Source organism: Protopterus annectens, chromosome 5.part1 (genome assembly GCF_019279795.1).
Source record: "Protopterus annectens isolate FY-2018-M chromosome 5.part1, PAN1.0, whole genome shotgun sequence".
Lineage (NCBI taxonomy): Eukaryota > Metazoa > Chordata > Ceratodontiformes > Protopteridae > Protopterus > Protopterus annectens.
Window position 1 is genome coordinate 544,522,650 of NC_056736.1, and position 21,711 is coordinate 544,544,360.

A 21,711-nucleotide genomic window follows, 5' to 3' on the forward strand; every position below is an offset into this window, starting at 1 on the left:
GATGACATCTGTGCAGTGGCCACTTGAGCAACCCACCCATACCTTTATCATGAATTACAAATTGGATATGGCCTCCAGGGGAAGAGCATCTTTTGGGTCAATGGTGCTCAGGAATATCCTTCCATAGGGCTACCCAGGTCACAAGTAGTTGAGAATTCTGTTCTATCAGTAAGGAATGAATGAAGATTTATAACATCAGATAAAGAAGTTATGTCTTACCATAACATTCCATCTTTTTTGTAGATCTTCATTCATTCCTTCATCCTGCCCTGCTTCCCCCTGCCTAAAGACTCCTGAGGATCCTTTGGCCCTATTGGCCTGATAAGGTATCTGCTCAGATAGGGCCTCCTTATCTCTATTGCTTCTATTGTCTCTATGCTGGGTGGGCAAACTCGATCTGAAGAAAGGAGAAGAGGGGCACTATGTGTAGGACTTAACTCGAGAGTTTTTGGCTGGCACGAGCTTGTATATTGGCAGAGCTGGTTCTGAGGCTGGAACCGAAGTTCTATCAGTAAGGAATGAATGAAGATCTACAACACTGATGGAACATTATGGTAAGACATAACTTCTTTTTATGCAAACACTTCCAGGCAAACATCCTAACTCTTCTAGACTTTGTTGCATATTTGGGAGTCATCATATATCCTCACATTGTTACTTTGCAAATTGCTTATCTAATCTCTCTCTTCCCTATCCTTTCTGGCCTCCTCATATTGATTCCTATAGTTATCGTAAAATATTTTAAAGCCCCTCTAATTATCCCATTTTAACAGAAGCTTCTGTTCTAGATAAAGGTAAAAACTCAACCAGTACAGGTCTTTCACCTAGGATTCACCTATCCCTTACTGTTTGCCTATACACTGCTGTCAATCCCTGATAGGGAATACAATCTCTAGCCTGCATCCAAAAGTCTTCTTGGCCTCTTCCCATTCTATTACTTTTTCCTCTCTAATTATTTGTTCCCAATGGTTCTTTGCCAGCTTCCTTTTGTAAATTCTAGCCCATTCTTGCATTTAGTCTTTACCCATAATTGCAGTAATTCTTATTAGCAGCATCTCCTTTCTCCATTCCTGTGTTGCCCTAATTCTTGGTAAACTTTCTTCTACTTTATGAATATAATATTGTGTGTGACTGTTGTTATTCTCCTTAAGGATCTGCATCCAAAATCCTACTCTTTCCTTATTTCTAGAATTTTCTCCAGGCTTCATCAGCATCTCTTTCCACACTGAATTGCAGATTTCCTTAACTGTGGAGCTCTAAAATATCCCTTCAAATCAGGTATTCCTAAACCACCTTCTTCTACTGGAAGGATCAACTTACCCTACTTGACACTTGCCCTCTTCCCCTCCCAGATAAAATCCTTCATTTCTTTATTAATTGCTATTGACAACTTCTCCTCTGGTTGATAAAAGTATGCCTGACCTGTGTATACACTGAATGGACTATAAACATTTTACTGCTTGTATCTTGCTGTCCATATCCATAGACAAGAGCTTCCAGCTTCTCAGTTTTTATATTATATTTTATTTATTCTTAGCTGCATAAAAAAGTATTTTTTACCCCTACTCCTAAATACTTCATTTTATCATGTCCTCCTAAATATGGGTATTGCTGAACCAGTTCATGTGTGGGTACATAGTTTACAGCTATAGCCTTTATTTTATGTTCATTAATTTTATATCCAAAAAAATTTGAAACTGTAACAAAATGTTCCACAACACTGAGATGTCCTTTGCTGGTTTTATCAGGTACAAAATAATATTATCTGCAAATAAAGCCAACTTTTCCTGATTATCATACCAATTATGGACTTGAATTACTGAGTCCATTATTTTCTTTGCCAATGGTTCTAAATATAATGGAAATAACAAAGGGAAAGAGAACATCCCTTCCTGGTTCCACTTTTCAGACACAACTTATCAGAGAGAAACCTTCACACTCTGATTTTTTTGCCTCCAAACCCATATATATCCTCTGAAGTAACCTTAGTATTGTATCAGTGAATGCAAATGCTTCCATTGCTGTACTCATAAAATTCCAGCTTACTCTGTCAAATGCTTTCTCAGCATCAAGACCTACCAACAACAGTGGTATTTTCTTACATTCTGCATCTCTCTGGATCATCATTATTCTATTGTTTGTTCTTCTTTTGGCTTTTCCCGGTTAGGGGTCGCCACAGCGGAACTCCGGTCCGCTAATGATTGGCAGTAGATTTTTACGGTGCCGAGGTGCCAGCTCGACTCCCAACCTTCAACGAAGGCCCGCCCATTCACACATGTCTTTTGAACGTCACTCGACCGTGGGGAAGACATGCAGACTCCACACAGAAGGCGCTCCAGTTGAGAATTGAACGGGAGAACCTCTTGCTGTGAGGCAACAATGCTACCGCTACACCACCGCGGTTCATCATCATTATTCTATTAATGTCATCAAAAGTTTGCCTTCGTTCCCCAAAACCACATTGACCTGAATGTATCAATTTTGGCAACATTTTTGCTATTCCTTCAGTTATTAAAGTCATAAAAACTATAATCAAGGTTTAAAATTGAAATGGACCAACATGAAGCTGGATCTGATGGCTCTTTACCATCTTTAGTTATTACAGCCACTACAGCTTTTTTTCCAGGATGTTAGTGGCACCCATCCTTTTAAAATATCGTTAAAGAAACCCTTCCAGATCATTATCATTTTCTTCTCTCCTAGTTTCCAAACTTCCACAGGAATACCATCTATTCCTGGAGAAATTACTGCAGATTGGTTATATATCACCATTTCTGTCTTAGCTGCTTCCATCTGGGTCTATATGATGCTATCGAATGGACTAAATAGCGAGTGCTATTTAGTCGATCTGATACTGTCGAAATGGAAAAATAGCGAAGTCACAGAACATCAAATTTTTTCCCAGGGAAAAAATTCGGTCAGCCGTCTTTGGAACTTTGCCATTTCCTCTACTATGGTGCAATCTCGGAGTTGGTATATTTAAGTAGGGGGGTATGGGGGGCACAGCCCCCCCACATGGGTGGGTGTGGGGGGCAAAGCACCCCACTTAAATTTGTGTTTAAGTTTTTTTTTTTTTACAGAACGGCAAATTTTTTCCCTGGGAAAAAATTTGCTGTTCCGTTTGTTCGATATTTGTTTTGATATTATCGGTACGATGAAATAGCATTCGCTATTTACATCATACGATAATATGATATACGCACCTTCCATCTTAACTGTAAATTGTTAAACCTCATCTACCAAGTATTTCCATTTGTGGATTTTCTTGATTTTTCACATTTCTCTGCTTTATGCAAATTTTCTTAAAATTTACGAAATATCTCTAATACCTCTACAGGATCTCTTGTTATATTTCTTGTTATAGGCTTCCAAAGTTTGGCAACAACCCTTTCTCCATTCTGTTGCCTAAGTGATTGTGCTGAAATTTGTACCCTGGAGTTGTTATCAGAAAATAGTTGCCTAACAGCAGTCTTTCTAAACTCATGCATATTATCCAGGTACTCCCTTATTTTCTCTCATGCACTCTGTATTTGTGCCTCTTCTTGTTCTATGATATTCCCTTTATTCTGAAATACTTTAACCTTTGTCAGCCCCTCTAAATACTTATTGTTACTTATTAACCATATCTCTTTTTCTTTTTATTTCTACCCTATTTGTAAACTCCACTTTCATTTTTACCACTCACTAGCTATAGGTGGTGGTGCTGCGGTAGCGTTGTCACCTCACAGATAGACGTCCTGTTCAATTCTCAGCTAGAGCGTCTTCTGTGTGGAGAAATGCATGAATGGGCGTACCTTCGTTGAAGGTTGTGTGTCAGGGCTGTCAACTCGGCACGTAAAAATCTACTGCCCATCATTAGAGGACCGGAGTTCCGCTGTGGCGACCCCTAACCGGGAAAAGCCGAAAGACACAACAACAACAACAACTAGCTATAACTTCTGAAGTACTTTCTGTTTTCCTTAATAACTCCCAAATAATTTCCACTACCCATTCATTAAATTCCTCTCTTTTTAATAGGTAGGTGGGGGAAGAGTCAGTGTCTCATTTTTACTTCATTACCCTGCATTTTTTTTTGTTATTATTGACATATGATCTGAAATAGTTATTGGATGTGTGTCAAAGCTCTAAATTAAATGCATATGTTCATGTGAAATATAATTTCTGTTTAGTCTAGCCCAGTTATTGTATCTTGGGGAATAATACGTAAATTCTCTCCTAGTGCATACTACTGAATTCACATCTTACATACCAAATATTTTCAGGAATTTGTTCGGAAATCTATCCTCTTTTGTTATATTTCCCTTCTAGCCCCCCTGATACATCTTCACTGTTGGAAAGCAAATTCTAGTCCCCACCGATTAATAGTAATCCCTGCCAAAAGCTGATTATTTCTACCAGTATTATCTTAAGCCCCATTTAGGTGGAGTACAAATACATGCCAGCATAATCCTCTTCCCTTGCCAGTAGCCCCTTACTACCACAGATCTATCATTATCTTTTTTCCTCTTCTATCAGTATAGATAGCCTTGTACCAACCTATGAACCTATGAACCTATTATGAGCTATATGATTGTAATGATTCCCTTGGCCAGACCTCACATGAAAATAAATCAGTGGTGCCTCAGGTCAGCCTGGTCTCAGCATCAACACCTGATATGTTTTCAGATTCTAATGCTGGGGTTTGTAAGAAGGGAGTTACTCTGGTTGGTGGATCAATTATCTCTCAGCTCAGGTCCCCCTTTTCCCTTCTGCCTCCACTACAGTCTATGTTTGTGTTTGCAGTTTAGGGTTAGCTCAGTAAGAGCAAATTATGGGGATAGATATAGTGGTCTGTTTGTGTATGAGAATGTTTTAGTGGGTGTGAGTGCATTTGTTGAAGGTAGTTTGTTCAACATTTCATGGATAAATATGTTTCAGTGTGCGTGCGTGTGAGTGTGTGTGCGTGTGTGTGTGTGTGTGTGTGTGTGTGTGTGTGTGTGTGTGTGTGTGTGTGTGTGTGTGTGTGTGTGTGTGTCTGTCCTAGTTAGGTTTAGAAGAAGGGTTAAGTTAGGTGATAAATGTAGTGTTATGTATGTTTATGGTGCATAAATGTGCACCCTAATGTTACTGTTAGGGAAAAGTGTTTTCAAAACTTAGTGTATTGGATTAAGGTTAAGAGAAGTGTCAGGTTAGAGTTAGCATGCCTGAGTCAAGTGAGGTGAGGGAAAAGGAGAGGGGCCATCATACTCATATGTTAACCTAACCCTCCACATTAACTTATGAAAACCCCTCTCTCTAACTGCATCAACATCAGACCTCATCCTACCACCCTGGCTTCCAGTGCCCGATGTCCACACTGGGTCTAATTACCATTCTTCTACTCCATTAGCCTTACTCTGATATTGCTGGGGCCAGTCATGGATCCTGAGTGCGTCCTGGAGGCTTGGCAGTTTGTGCTTTTGTTTGATTTGTTTTCTTTTTATATGCTCTACCCATTCCCTTTCCCTGCCCCTCCCAAGATTGTAAACTATGTAGAGCAACTCACCCTCTTTAGACCATGCCATCCCTTAGAGAGCATCATTGTTTAGCACCTTCTCTGCCTCTCTGTCAGTCACCTAAGATACTAATCAAACCTGCATCATCTTGGCCATAGTCAGGGCTTTGTCCCTTTATGCTACAACAGTGGCTAACAGCATCAATACTTATACAAATCCAGTCTTAGGATATTGTTTGGGTATGGATTTAGAAACTGAAAGAGGATGCTATTTCTTAGTTGGTTTACCATCAAAATTATAATTGGAGGTTTGGCGACCATGGTATGTCGAATTACAGTTGGCTGAATCCATGTTGCTGAGCCTTCATTTATGCGAGTCCCTAGTTCAGTGAATGCACTGTGCATTTGCAGATATGTCGTCAACCTTAATACAAGAGATTGTGGTACAGTGCAGATTGGGAAATTTACCCTTTCCCCACTGTAGTGCAATCTTGGAGTTGGAATATATAATTTGCAGGGGGGTGTATGGAGGATGCAGCACCCCACAGTGGTCACAGGGGGGCTTGCCCCCTGCAAAAAGTTGTAGTTCAGTGTTGTGCAGTACATTCGTACTGCTGACAACCTGAACTTACGTTACTGTTGTATAAGGTGCAGGGTACACAGTATGTCGAATAATGCCAAATTTGAATAATCTGCATGATGTTCGACATACTGACCTAGGTTGTGCTCCATGTTTGGTGTTGTGGGTTGGTGAACAGAACATTTTTTTTTGACAGTCGTAATTTTGATAGTAAACCTTTTTAGTCATTTATTTTTTGGAGTTTTTTTCCATTTGAGTAAGTTTACTTTTGAAATGACAACATCAATGTATTTTACATCAATGTTTTTGTAGTCCGCAGATATGCATTTATGCACATGTAGTGCACAAACATGCACATATATGAATATATGGCTCCATATCAACATACTTCTAGGTCATTACTGCATTGGTAGACAAGTGGCTTTAGTTTAAAAATTTACTGTGTGATGTGGTGGAGCACTTTTGGAGATTTTTTTCCCTTTTTCTCACTATGGTGTGACCATGGAGTTGGTATATATAATTTAAGGGATGTGGGGGGGGGGGGTCAAGGGGGGCTTTCCCCTCCACAAAAAAAAAAATGGTCTTTGGCTCACTGGTTTTTAATAGTATTTTTTTTCAGTAATGGTGAATCAATAATAGTGCTTTGATAGCTCATAGGTAAATCCTTCAGACCAAATCACAGCATAAGCATGACAATCTAAACTGAAGAATTGCGGCCATACTTCTCAACTGGACAGATTTTCACAGAATGTCAAGATTATTACATGATGTTTTTGGCCTGTTCCTCATAAAATACTTGATTTTCTGGGAAATCATTGAGGACTGAAGCTACTAAATAATGACAGACATTTGCATTTCAGACTTCATGTATTCAGAAAATGCAGACTGTTTTTCCTAGGAACTTTTTTAAGTTTATAAGAGCAATATTTAAAATATTTCCTACTTTTGAGTTTTTGTCCACTCATTATTTTTGGTTTTGTCCAAATCTTTTACAATAAGCAGTTGAGAGGTATGATTGTGGCAATTCCATGTGCAAGCAGACAAATGCAACATAACTGTAAAAATTATACAGAAACTCTGATACACCTCACTGTACTTAATTACTATGAATGTTCCTCATTTTGTGTCTTAAAAAGTCCAAATTCCATATTGTTCCATGTTGAAAGTGTCTGCTGTGCACTCATTGATTGGAATTTCTTTATGAAAAATAATACTGAATTGTATAAATTCATCGACATAATTTTATGTAGGTATGAAACAACAGCTCTGATGTTGTTAATCTTCATTCCATTCATCACCGATGGGTTTGGTTCCGAGCCTTCAGAACCGAGTTGGCCTTATACCAAAGCTCGCGCCTGCCAAAAACTCTCAAGCTAAGATTTACCCATAATCCCCTTCTCCCTGTTACTTCAGATCTCGTTTGCTGCATTGCTGTAAAGCCACGTTCAACCCAGCTCTCAGCAAAGTCTTTGGTATTTTTGGATATTTTGATATTTCTACATAGATAAATGTTTTAGGATAGTGTGTTACTTTGCCTCCTCTATTTTTTCCTGTACCTGTGTATCGACAAGTCTCTTTTCCAACTTTCCTGACAACTACCTGTTGGTAATCTTTGTACCATCGTTAGTACACTCCTTCTCTCTACCCGCTGTGGTAATCTTCTTATACCATTGTTGGTATTTTTCTAATTTCTAGCTAGTTTTAGCCATGTGTTTGGTTGTGGTAATCTGTTTTTTCTTGTATTGTATTTTCTTTGGTTGGTATTAACATGTCTGATAAAAAGGGCACTTCAGGCTTCAAACAATGCCTGAAGTGTGGGAGAAAAATGCCTAATAGTGATTCTCATGATGACTGTGTTTATTGTTTGGAAGTGGCTCCTCTCTTGATACAATCACCTTGCTTCTTCTGTCAAGGGTTTAGCTCACGTACCTTAAATGAGTGTAAAAATAAATTGATTTTGATGGGTCTTCTCAAATCGCCTTTCTCGGAGGCTGTCACCGTGTCGGAGGGTTCACCCCTCCTAGGAGAGAGAAAAAGAGGCACATTCCATTCCCTCCTCATGGCATGGCAACAGTGACAGCTCACTTGAGACTGCAAAGATTCTGGGTGTTTCCATATCTGGACGATTGGCTGCTCACAGCACCCACCAAGCATCTACTGGTAACAGCCTTGCAATACACCCTCTCCTTGGCACATTGCCTGGGAATATCCATAAACTGGGAAAAATCCAATCTATTTCCAACCCATACCTTGGAGTTTATAGGGGTAATGTTCAATACCCACTCTTGCTTCATCTCTCTCCCAGATCACAGGCTTCAAAGGCTAAGAATTCAGCTCTGAGTGATACTCTGCCACAACTTGGTTCTGGCTCAACAGGCCCTGCAGCTGTTAGGGTCAATGGCAGCATCTATATCTATAGTACCCCCAGCAAGGTTTCACATGATACTCCTACAGTGGCTTCTGTTGACCCAATGGTATCCGAATCAACAACCGTTGTCTTTCCAGATTTGTATTACAAATCAGTGCAAACTAGATCTTTCTTGGTGGATGAAGCCAGACACAGCACTTTGGTAATGACCCTTTCTTCCCCCACAGACCAGTGCCATTATGACCATGGATGCTTCTCTGATAGGGTGTGGGGGGGGGCATTATCAGGGAATGACTGTCCAAGGCACATGGTCCAATTTAGAGGCCAATCTGCATATAGTTCTAGAACTGAGGGCAGTACTTTTGGCATTGCAAGCATTTGAGTCTGCCCTTCCTTCGGGAACAGTTGCTATCCAATCGGACAACATGTCAGCAGTTTGGTACATCAACAAACAAGGAGGAACCAAGTCCTATCCCCTATGTCGAGAGGCCATGAGAGTTTGGCAATGGGCGATAGCTTCCAACCATTTTCTGATAGCAATGCACATCCCGGGGAACTCCAATGTGATCGCAGACAAATTGAGCAGGCACAGTCTCCTGCCTCATGAGTGGTCCCTTGACTCCAATGTAGCGGCAAAGATCTTCAGCCATTGGGGCCAGCCTTGCTGTGACCTATTCGTCTACCCGTCCAACCACAAATACAGCAACTACTTGACCCTAATTACCCCGCAGGGGGAGTCCCCGAGGGATGCACTTATCCACAACTGGCCCATGGGACTTCTTTAAGCTTATCTTCCCATTCCTCTGATTCCTCTAGTTCTGAAGAAAGCTCTTTGGTTGAAAAGCAAATGATCCTCATAGCACCATTTTGGCCTCGACAGTTATGGTTCCCCTTTCTCTAGCAAACAAAATATTGAGGAACTCTCAGTGAATAACTCCAAAAAACAAGAAATGAGCCAGCAGCAAGTAGACTGAGTCAAAAAAGAGTAGTTTAATAAAAACTACCCAAACAGCATAATGGCATCCAAAAACAAACCGGTTTCGGCAATGGTTAAAAACCTAGCCTTCTTCAGTGTACAACAAGGAGCCAAAACAGAAATGCTGTATTTAAACAGATAAAGCCATGCTGATTGGTTACAAAATTTTGAGCATGTGCTGATTGTCAAACAGCATAAATAACAAAAAAATTTTTTGTATGAATGAAAATACATTCAAAAAAATGGATCATTTTAAGGACTTGAGTACATTCATATTATGATTGGCTGTTTCTATGTATATATTATGTAAAACATATACATAATTCTATATTCCAAATATTAAAGCACCAATTATACATGATCCAATATTGAACAAAAATATATAGATATGCATATATGCAAAGTGCGTAACAAATCAGAGTACATACTACAATATTAGCATTAGCTATGTCAATATATATAATTAATAAACATATGTATGTATTCTGAATATTGGAACACCATTTGTTCAACAAACATGTATAATATATTCAATTATTATTTATAAACAATCATTTAACCCAGGACTAAATAGTGCACCTAGTTTCGTGATCCATTTCTTTTCTTTAAGGTTGAGTTTATTATGCCAGCCACTCTTAATGGTTCTGTCACCAATGATTTTATCAATAATGGTAAAATGAAATTTAGCAGTGCTATGCGTGAGAGTGTGTTTGTATAATGCATTGGTATTCTTATGGCATCTAATATCACTGAGATGCTCAGAAATACGTAATTTAACTGGTCTTGACGTCTGCCCTACATAAAATGAGTGGCAGGTGCAACATGCCAAATAGACGGCCCAATCAGTGTTACAATTAGCAAAAAATCTAATGTCAAAAACTGTATTAGTATTCCTACTGGTGAACTCCTTAGTTTTCAACATATGCTTACAATTGACACAGTGGCCACATGGAAAGGAACCAATAAGCCTATCACCCAAGATAGTAGTTTGATATATTTGTGGTAAAGTGGACTCATAATGATGTTTATAGTGATTAAAGTGACCAGCCAAATTCTTTCCCTTACGAAAAGAAAAAAGGCATTTATTAGGGATAATGTTTTTAATTCTGACATCAGCCTCCAAAATGTTCCAGTTATCCCTGATAATCTTAATAAAGTTGTTGGTATTTCTACCAAATGTTGTAGTGAGTCTGAGTTTATTTGACTTTGTATATTTCTTTTTATATGTTAGTAAATTAGGTCTATGTAGACCCAATGCATAATTCTGAGCCATGGTCACATATCCTGAACAGTAGCCCCGCTCAATGAATCTGTTATGCAAATCCTGAGCATGATTGACAAAAGTGTTATTCTCAGAACAATTGCGCCTAATCCTAATAAATTGCGATTTAGGGATGTTCTTTGCAATATGTTTTGGATGAAAGCTGGATGCGTGGAGAATCGTATTGTATTGGGGGAATTTTCTATGGGTTTCAGTTGTCAAGGTGTTGTCATTATTCCTAGTTACCAAGACATCCAAAAATGTAATGGATTCCCGATCATAGGTAATAGTAAATTGTATTCCCCATATATTATCATTCAGGTATTCCATAAATTCCTGAAGATATAAAATATCCGATCTCCACACCATCCAGCAATCATCCAAATATAGATATCAATTTCTGGCAAAAACAAATTATGAGTGTCGTCATAAATCATAATTTGTTCTATATAAGCCATGAACAGATCAGCATAAATGGGGGCAAAAGATGCCCCCATAGCTGTACCTCTGATCTGTAGGTAGCATTCCTGGTTATAGAAAAAAACATTTTTAGTCAAAACATGCTCAGTCAAATTCAACAGGAGAGTATTAAACCCAGGTTGGTATAGTTTGGATTCCTTGAGCCAAAATTCAATAGCATCAAGTCCACCCCAATGTGGAATGTTGGTATAGAGTGAACTTACGTCCAAGGTACAGAGTAACCAATCTGAATCCAACTGCATATCATTTACAATACTCAAAAATTGAGTAGTATCCTGTATTCGATCTTACATATAGTAACAACGGCTTTAGATGCATAGTTAGAAATTCAGAAAGAGGTTCCTCGACCCCATACCTGATACAATGGGCCTTCCAGGTGGATGTGAAAGATCCTTATGTATTTTAGGTAGAAAGTAAATATGTTGTCTAGTAGGATCTGTAATAGTTAAATGATAAAGTGTTTTCTTATCAATAATACCATTATCAACAGCAGAGTTCAAAAAGTCATCAATATCCTTTTTGAAAACCAAGGTGGGGTCCAGTGGCATTTTGGTATAATATTTAGCATCATTGAGTTGTTTATGTGCTTCAATGTCATAGTCACACCAATCTAACACTACCACTGCCCTCCTTTGTGCGTTGATAATTACCAAATCTTTATTATTTACAAGTTCCTCTAGACTTTTTCACCATCAGTGATGTTATTAGACATAGGTCTCTCATAATTATGCTTGAAATGTAACTCACTAAGTACACTTCGCAAAGAGATTAACAGCTGGATGCATAGGAGGAGTAAATTTAGAGGTATGATATTTGAAACCTTCCATTTGTGAATGTTCAGTGTCCCCTTGTTCCTGAAAAAACAATTTTAAATTAATAAGTCTACAAAATGTAAATAAATCATTAGTAAATGAGTCTTCTGGAACAAAAAAGCCAGGGATAAAGGATAGACCTTTATTTAGTAGAGATATCTGTTCATCTGTTAGTATAGTACTAGAAATGTTACATACATTATTTATTTTTTGGTCAATATCTCCAACAAATTTTGCAGACTGGTGACTTTTTCTGTGCTTCCTACCCCCCCCTCCTCCTCCTCCCCCTGTGTTCCCTAAAGGGGATACATAGTTTTTACGTTTGGGGTGGGGAATCCATGATAGACTGTGTGTCAGTATCTGTACCAGACGAGGTCTCAAAATCAGTGGACTCAATATTATTACTGTGCCCTTTTAGTATGGTTCCTTTTAGATTTAGAAACTTGCTTCTAACATTCTGTCCTTCTTGAAATCGGACATGCCTAACATTCTTGAACGGTTGTCCCTTATCATAATCTGAAAGTTCACGAGAAAACTTTTTAAGTTTTCTGTCCTTCAAAATGGTATCAAAACTCAACAGTTCAGTACTCAATTTTGATAATAAAGCAGGAAAAAAAGTTTCATTTTGGTAATGATTGCATTCCTCAATAGAATTCAAAACTAGAGTAGTTTCACTCTCAATGATTCTAGTGTAATGCGATAAAGCTTTAACAAACTTCATCGAGCATTCCTGTTGTATAAAATTCCATTCTGAAAGTAAATTCTCATCTGGACTAGCCACCAAGGGCTGTATTTTCACTCTGAGACCCCTAGGGCAAATGCCCTTAACCAAATATGCTTTTAATAGTTTGTGGTGCCAAACACTAGATCTCAAGGCCTTCATATTTTTGTTAAGTGAGGCAAATTGTTGTTCACATTTTTGTTCGGGTTTTAAAGAAATCATATTTCCTGAGGCAGTGGTATCATTCCCAATGCCAAATGCTGCAATATCATCTTTATCTGATGATAGATCCAAAAGAAGCTTTTGGAGATCCATAGTGTGACCCAAATTATTCTTCAATGGAACCACGGCCTGTATATAAAGATCAAATGATCAAACAATAATCAGACAATAATGGCAATGCACCATAGAACTAAAAATTAGTTCGTTATAGCCACGTCTGATACAGGTCAATAGTGGTACTTGTATAATAATATATAAAGATAATCAAAGGTCTAGTGCTTGGCCCACAAATAACATTTATTTATTAATATTAAAAGAGGATAGTCCCAGACGTGAAAAAATATAGCTCAAGAAACAAAAATACACCTAGAATCAATGGAGTGAAAATTATAATGAAATATTATTGTGTATCAAAATATTCTAGTATTGTACGAATAATATGAAACATGTCATGGACAGATACTGACTTGGTCTGTCAATCACAAATAAATTGTTGGCTTATGCTAAATTGAATCAGTCATATGGATCCCAAAATAATAATGTTATTATATAAAGTCATATAAACTGAGTTCCTTACTGTGGAGATAAAAAGCAACATAAATCTACAATGTCTGTAATATAATAACGGAAAGATGATCATAAATCAACTTAGTTGTTTCAAAAATTTGTTCACATTGACCCTTAAAATAGTATATTGAAAAATAAAAATCAATAAGATAGTATAGCAAAACATAAACATAAGCCATACATAACTGTACATCAAAAAGCACTGTTGTTGTTCAAATCATGTGAAGAGAGTCATGGACTAATACTAACTTAGTATGCCAAACAATGGTTGGCTTATACTAAAGTTAAATCAGTCATAGAGACTTCAAAATAGTAATATTATTATATGAAATTATTTAAACTGAATTCCTAACTGTAGAGTTCAAAGGTATAATCAATCTTCAGTGTCTATAATAAGCTATCCGGATGAATAATCATAAATCAACCAGATTTACTAGTGTTCACCCTTAGTTAGCATCTTAAACTTGCACAAAATATATATCCAATCAAAAGTGAAAAACCAATATAAAAATATTGCACAGCATATGTATATGCCCCAAAAAAAGAATAATTGTTAGAGTGGGCAAAATAGAAGGTGAACACAGTATGGAATCCAACAGATTAACTCCAGCTAAAAACTGGAAAAATTATCCATTCATGTAGACAAAAGATCCTGTGCCTTTTGAACATTAACAGATGTTATCGCAAAAAATGAGAATAAAATATAGTCCAATCCTTCTTACAACAAGGTGCAAATGACGCTAAGCCTGTATAGGCCGTGACAAATTATACAAAAGATCAAAAACATGACCCTAACAAAAGTCCTATGTTAATATGAAGTTGCACCATGAAAAAATGATCAAAATAGCTCACAACCCCTGAATACAGAAAAGTTGTCGGCCAATGTAACAATCATGTATGTGCTGAAAATCAGCCCCAAGGACGGAGAATATAAATTGCGCCTGCCAGAAAAGTATATAGAAACTATTAACATAAAGTTCCAAAAGTCAATAAGTCCCATCAGTTACATCAAAAATAAAAATGAATCGGATATCTCCAACAGTTGAATCAAAATCCCCAGATTTTACAATGGGATTATTTAAACACTGTTCCAATGTCATCCACTGGTGGCAAGCCAAAAAATGAAAAATATGGCTGCTGTCTGTTTAAAGTTGAGTATATCAGTTATTGTAAGATGTTGATAAAGTTCCAATCCAAACACTACTCACACATAATATCCACAGCATCAATACTGAATCGCCATGTTGAAAATAAGGCCACACACATATACAGCCGTTAATAATTGAAAAGTAGGTTCCCTGGTTTCATATCGTATAAAATATATACTTCAGAGAGCCCCAGACAAAATCGCGATTCACCCAGTCTGTGTATAAATGATCCACTCACCCTAAGGTCTACACCAACAATACCGGAGATGATATCCCTCGTGCTGCAATTGGTAAAAATGAAGAAAGTCCAATATTCTTGCGATATCAAATGACAGTGTTGTGTGAAAAGCAGTATACACAAATGTACCTTCAAAAATAGAATATAGAACAGCCCAAAAGAAGTAGTATAAACACAAGTCCAAAGACATAAACCAAACACATGGTCACAGATACGATAGCACAGTCCACCATGGTTTGCCCGAACAGGAGCAGAAAGGAAGTGTGGCAAACAAAATGTTCCCCTGCACGTACGGCTCTCAGTGAATAGCTCCAAAAAACAAGGTTTCACAATTCGTCGTCAATCAATATTCAAACACTACTCACACGTAATGTCCACAGCATCAATACTGAATCGCCATAATGAACACACATGTACAGCCGTTAATAATTGAAAAAATATTTGTTAGGTTCCCCTGGTTCCATATCATATAAAATATATATTCCAGAGAGCCCCAAACAGAATCGCGATTCACCCAGTCTGTGTATAAATGATCCACTCACCCTAAAGTATACACAGACAATGCCGGAGATGATATCCCTCGTACTGCATATAGTACAAATAAAGATAGTCCAATATTCTTGCGACAGTGTAATGTAAAGAGCAGTATGCACAAAGGCACCTTCAGGAATGGAATATAGAGCAGCCCAAAAGTAATACGAACTCAAGTCCAAAACCTTAAACCAACCGCATGGTCACAGATACAATAACACAGTCCACCATGGTTTCCCCCAGCAGGAGCAGAAAGGAAGTGTAGCAAACAAAATATTCCCCTGCACGTGAGGAACTGCACGGCTCTCAGTGAATAACTCCAAAAAACAAGAAATGAGCCAGCAGCAAGTAGACTGAGTCAAAAAAGAGTAGTTTAATAAAAACTACCCAAACAGCATAATGGCATCCAAAACAAACCGGTTTCGGCAATGGTTAAAAACCTAGCCTTCTTCAGTGTACAACAAGGAGCCAAAACAGAAATGCTGTATTTAAACAGATAAAGCCATGCTGATTGGTTACAAAATTTTGAGCATGTGCTGATTGTCAAACAGCATAAATAACAAAAAAATTTTCTCTAGCCTCATCTTCTTTGTAGACCATGGACCTTGGATCCAACTCCAGATGTGATATTTCACACTCAAGGGTTGAGCAACCCAAACTTGTCCAGTCTCAAGCTCACAGCTTGGCTTCTCCACTTCCAATGATTGCTAGGCATTTTAAGCTTTTCTCTCCAGTACATGACATTATTCTGGCTTCGTATAAACCATCCACCAGAAAACTTTATGCTGACAGGTGGAAAAGATTTTTGATTTGGTCTAGACAGAGAGAACTAGAACCTTTTTCTGCACCCATCTCTTCTGTACTCCAGTACCTATCTAATGTCTTTGAGGAGGGTGCCACAGCATCAACTATTTGTGTTCATTTAGCTGCCATTTCGAATTTTCATAATGGTTTTGGTGACTCCTCTTTAATCTCTCATCATTTGAGCAAAATCTTTTGAAAGGAATCTTTCATTCAAAACCCCCAGTTAAGCAGCCCACTGAACCCTGGATTCTCACGCTTGTCTTGCAGTCCTTGACATGGCCCCCCTTTGAGCCAGCAGCCATGTGTGACATCAAGTTTCTATCCTGGAAATCTCTTATTCTGGTGGCTATTACTTTGGCCAGATGCATTTCTGAGCTCCAAGCTCTTTGTACAATGTCCTTAATTGATTTTTCACAAGGACAGAGTATCACTATGGACCAACCCTTCCTTCCTGCCCAAAGTAATTTCCGAGCTTTCCATTAATCAGACTGTCGATTTGCCTGTGTTTTTTTCCTAGTTTTTCCAGCAAGGGAGAGTATTTTTTATATTTACTAGATGTTCACAGAGAACTGAGATTTTACTTGGACAGAACAAAAACAATCAGGAAATCAGATAAGTTATTTATTTATTTTTCTGGTCCACAAATGGGAAAGTCACTCTCTAAAGTGACTCTATCCAATTGGCTCAGAGATTGTATAATTTTCATTTATAACCATTAAAGGAAATCTGTTCCTCCAAACATCAGGGCTCACTCCACCAGATCAATGGTGGCAACTTCTGTGGTGTTCCACTCCAGAGCTTCAATGGATGACATCTGTGCAGCAGCTATGTGGGCTTCCCCCCATACCTTTATCACTCATTACAAGTTGGATCTAGTCTCCAGGGGAAGGGTGTCCTTTGGTTCAATGGTGTTCAGGAATGTTTTTCCATAGGATCACCCATGGATATAAGGTAGCTGGGGACTTTGTGCCATTGGTGATGAATGGAATGAAGATTAAAAACATCAGATAAAGAAGTTATGTCTTACCATAATGTTCCAGCTGTGTTGTTATCTTCATCCATTCATCACGTCCCACCATCCTTCCCCCTCCTAGATGCTCCTGGGGGACATTTGAGTCCACTTCCTGGACTAAGGTTTTTGCTCGGAGACAGCCTCTGCTTTACTTGTTAGGGCAAACTCAATCTGAGGAAACAGAGAGAAAGGGATTATGGGCAAATCTTAGCTCGAGGATTTTTGGCTGGCATGAGCTTTGGTATAAGGCCAACTCGATTCCGAGGGTTTGGAACCGAACCCACTGGTAATGAATGGATGAAGGTCAACAACACAGATGGAACATTATGGTAAGACATAACTTCTTTTTTTTAACTGTGAACTTCCACATTAAAATTGTTAGTAAGTGTTCACATTTTACTTATTTTTCCACATTATTAGACAGGAGACCGACTTGTAACATGTATCAGATTTTTTTTCCCTTCATTTGAGCTGTGGTCAATTTCAAATTAACAAAATAAGCAAATTTTGCATTTACTGCAAACTGTTCCAGTGTTACAGTTAGTAGATATAATCAGCATGGATATGTGGCATGACCTACAGGGATCCCCCCCACAAGTTTAGTAGTGCACCAGATTAAGAAATTGCAGAAATTCCAATGTCTGCATTGGAAAGGCACATTTCAGACCATTAAAGCAGAAACAATAGATGTGAAGTTGTTCAGTCTCTCCATTCATTCTTACAAATGGTTTCGGAGCTGATCCCTCGGCTCTGAGTCGGCCGCTTTCACAAGCTCAAGGTTTTCCAGTAGCTCGAGGCCAAGTCCCTATCCCATGATGCTCTCTGCCTCATCTCAGATCTAGTTTGCCGCTGCAACAGATCAGAGGTTGAGAGTGGAGCTCGAGCCAGTATTTTCATCTTTTCTAAATTTATTCTATATATTTCTATTAGAATATTTCAGGAAGTGTGTATTTTGTCCTAGTTTAACTATAGACTAGTACTTAGTCATTTTATTTTAATTATTTTCTCTGAGAAAAACTTTGTTTATAGAGCAGCTGCTCTTAGGCCTTTCATTGGCTGTGTTTTAGTTAGTCCCTAACCCCATTTAGAGTGTTGGTTTTTTATAACTGTTTAATTCTAACGGTTTAACTGTTTTACTCTTAACTTCGTAGTGTGAGAGTGTTGAACTTTATAGCTGTTTGATCTTTAACTGTTTATCTTAGAGTGCGATGTTAGCCTAGCCAGTGTGTTTGTTTTGTCTAGGCAGTTAAATATACACACACACACACACACACACACATATATATATATATATATATATATATATATATATATATAGTTATTTCCATTACATTATGCCTGATCATAAGGAGAAAGAGAGACAGAAGTCAGGGTTTAAGAAATGTCCTAAATGCAGACAAAAACTGTCCATTACTAATTCACATGTTTGTTGTGTATATTGTCTGGGTGCAGTCCATCTTCAGGAGGACTGCTCCATCTGTCACTCGTTCAGCAGCAGGGTCTTGTTAGAACGTAGGAGAAAGTTAGTGGATAGAAGTTTGTTAAAACCTGATTTTTAGGATGCTCTTGATAAGGCTGATCAGACTTCTAAATCTTCAAAGGGATCTAAATCTTCGAAAACTTCTTTGGAGCCAAATTCATCAGCTCCAAAGCTATCTGAGAAGGTGCAGTTGCTGGTTCCACAGCCTTCGGAGCCGAGCACCGAGTAGGTTTTTCAGAGCTGGTTCCCAGTATTGGAACTGGTCTCCGAAGTTTTGAAGTCAGCAATTTTCCAGTCGGTGGCTTCATCCATCCCTTCAACTCATTCTTCCAGGAGCCTCTCCAATTTGGATGTGGACTGAGTGGTGCAGAGGCTCCACCAGAACCTTATTTTATTCAGGTATTTGGTGTATTTGAGCCTCGGATGCCATTTTGGTTATATGTTCAAAGGAACTTTATGATTCTAACTTCTGGTTGTCTGTGCTTACATTGGACATTATTCTACTTATGATTCACTTAATTTGATGATGTAATATTGTTTTTGAACAAATAAGTTTGGACACTGGTACATATTTTTTTACCTCTAATGGGACCAACATTAGTACTGTTTTGACTTTTTGGTACTATTTATGTTGTAACATATGGCCTCCTTTTTTCTTTAATGAGCGTTTAGACGCCTTCATCTGTGGATGTGTTATTAATCTTTAGTTTCATAACTTTCATTGTAGATATCCATGAGGCATTTAAACACCTATTTGTTTTTGTCTGTTTGATTTGTTTTCAAGCAGCAATATGTTATTGTATTTTTCATCCTTTATATAATAAGATGTTTTCTGTTGCTTTTTGGATAAACCAGCTAGTAATTATTATCATATTCCTAAGTTCCATATGTCATGATATAATTTCCATACTTTTCTAACTTTTGGAATTATGGTACACTGACCTGTATATACTTTGTATGGTCTCATAGAGTTCACAGTTTATTAGGTGCACACAATTATTTCCCTTCGTTTGTACAATTATTACTCTCTTGAAGGGGATTTTTCTTTTCCACATTTTTAATTTAAATATATCTGAAGAGGGACCTTTCCAGTGTCATATTGTCACAAGATATTATGATATAGCTAGAGTCATTTTAATGGCTTATGTTTTCTGGCTAATGACATAGGTCTTTCTTATCTTTTCCTTAAGCAGTTATTTTTTGATACTCACCCTTAAGGTTGTATTAAATATACATGTTTGTACATGCCCAGTTATTCAATCACAACTGGATGTCAACTACGTTTAGGTTATACTATGGTTGATTTTCAACACTGTATTTGATTAGCCCAAGGTTTACCAAGTTTTTGAAGGTCCATTATATATCTTTTATACATATTTTTTTCTATATTTTAACATCTAAATTTGATATAAAATATTGTTTTTTCATTTTCTAACTCTTAGTACCTCAATTTATAAGAGACGTAGCACAATAAACTTTTTATACCAGCTTATGGTCAAATTTGCTATTATTGTCGCCTATACTTATATATATAAATACAATCCTTTCTTGTGATAGGGTGTGCATTTATGACATAGCTTGAGCTAGCTTACTATTGTCTTAAGTTTCATCACCCCTTGTGTGTGTTTTTTTTTTTGTGCCACCTCTTTGATTTTTTATGGAGAAATTTTTCCTGGTGCCTGGTGGCCTGTCAGTCAGCAGTGAGGATCTAGGGCCTGGGGGCCTTCCTAGTGTAGAGAACATTAATACAGGTGAATCTTTAGGACCAGAGACCACATGTGCATGCTTACACTTTATTATAACACCAAACACCTAAGGAGATTTAATGTTTGGCACTAAAACTCAAAACTGTTTATGCCAAAAAAGTCACCATGGGATTGAGAGTTAGAATACAAACACTTGTTGGTTCAAATACTCAGTCCAAGTACAGTCCAAATACGAATGCAAAGTCACAAGCTTCAATATAAAGAGATGATAAACGACACTGTGATAGTAAAAAGCAGTTTAATGGACCAAAACTGTTTTGTCATTTTTCAATAAGCATCTTACTAAATTAGCTAAAGATCTCAATCATTTGGAAGAGCAGCTTAAAGCCAAGAAAATTAAAAAATTTACTAGGGATCAATCTGACTATGAAGGGGCCAATCCCTTTAATAATAGTAATAAACATGTCAGGTTCCTCCCACATCAAATACGACCACCCAAAAGGAAAAGACCTAGGTCAATACTAAGGAACCGTACTCAAGATAGTGGTTCCTCTACAGATGATCCCTCTTCTTACACTGATAATGATGTACAAACTGTGTCAGGCTCACCATCTCCCAAAAGGACTCCTACTAATATCCCTTTAGGTTTAAGTACCAACGGGGGGGCAGAAAACATAACAAAGGTAAACAGTATCTAAAGTTTACTGAAGTTAGCGATACAGAAATAAATACAAATGCTAACAGCAATATACTAAATTTATCTGATCATGTGTTAACACCTACACAATTTTCTGTTCTCAATAAAGGACTCACGTTTATACCTGTTTTTTGTATTTGAAGATGCACTAGCACAAGATGTTGTATCGTTTTGTAGATTATTAAATCTTAGATTGTATTTTGGTGAAAATAATTCTGATTATAGTCATGACAAGTTTGTTTATCATAAATCACAATTCTTGCCTCCCATGCATCAAATGTGAATCAATTTCAAAATAACATTTTCAAAGATCTACATTTCTATAGATCAGATACACGGCCGAAACGCAATAACATCACACAAGCTGAACAATTAGCTATTCAAGAATTACAGGATCACAACAATATAGTCATTATTTCAGTTGATAAAGGTGGGGCAGTTGTCATTTTGGATTAGACTTATTATGATACCGAAGCAAGGAGACAACTATCGGATAACAAATATTATTCTGAAATGACCATCAACCCCACTTTTAGGTTCAAAAAACAAATTGATGATTTTTTTTGCTGTGTGCCAGGGATGCCAATATTATTGATACTGATGTTATGCACCAACTTATGATTCAGGATCCATCT